Below are 1,160 nucleotides of genomic sequence, written 5' to 3'. Positions count from 1 at the left end.
TATTGAATAATAGAATATAGAATGAAAGCGGTTTTTCTTTGTACAAACTCGATCGCAATTTTCTATTCGCATTAGCCGTGAACTAATAAATAAGTTACGTTTTTCAGCATGTAAATAATTAAGAAATTTTCTTTTATTTTAGAGACGAACTTAATAGAGAAATGTAGTCACTGTAGGTTTATCCTTAAAATAAAAATGAGACGAGCCTCGCCAAATAAAAATGCAAATCGCGGGGCCCTCAATAATTAGTCATAATAAATACTTAGAATTTGGGATGGACCGTTTAGTGAATTTCACTGCCTTCCCCAAAGATAATAACGCGTTAGCCTCTTTAGACGCGATTTAATTAAATTACTTTCTTAAACTCGGGTGCACATTTATGTGACCCAAATCCAAATCTCAGCGGAGTTGAAATGTGTCTCTAATCACGGGTACATTGATTGTGACGTGGTTCGAGATGCATGTCCACGACGTTGCAAATTCCTTTAAAAAAAAATAAGAATAAGATGAGCCTCGCCGAATAAAAATACAAATTGCGGGGCCCTCAGTAAATATTTGCTTTAAAATTGCTTAGACTTCGGGATGGACCGTTTAGCAAAATTCCACGGCCCTACCCAAAGTAAATGATACGCTAGTCGCTTTAGGCGCGCCTTTAATAATTTAATTTCCTTAAACTCGGGTGTACATTTATGTGACCCAAATCCAAATCTCAACAGAGTTGAAATACGCCAACAACCACGGGTGCATTGATGTGACGTGGTTCGAAATGTGTTTCCACGATGTTGCAATTCTTGATAAAAATAACAGTAGATGATGAAAGCGGCAAAAAGTTAAAATTTGCACATAAGTTCATATTTGTATAAAATCAGATAATCAAGCCGAATATAACAGTTGAGCGACCGTGCTAGAACCACGGAACTGGGGAATGCCTTACACCTTCTCCCGGGTTAACATAATTCCTTATCCAGATTTCTGGTACGCAGACTGTAATATGGAGTCATTCTTTTCCTCAATTCGGGATTAAAATTGGTGACTTGGGACACCCTAAATATCCCAAGTGCCGACTCTGAAATAAATAAACAAATCCCGTTTCGATTGTCCTTTAATTGGAAAAAACACCCTTGTACCCTCGCGGGTGCGTAAAAAGGAGGTGTGACAAT

Source organism: Nicotiana tabacum, chromosome 22, assembly GCF_000715075.1.
Source record: "Nicotiana tabacum cultivar K326 chromosome 22, ASM71507v2, whole genome shotgun sequence".
NCBI lineage: Eukaryota > Viridiplantae > Streptophyta > Magnoliopsida > Solanales > Solanaceae > Nicotiana > Nicotiana tabacum.
This window is presented reverse-complemented; position numbering follows the sequence as displayed.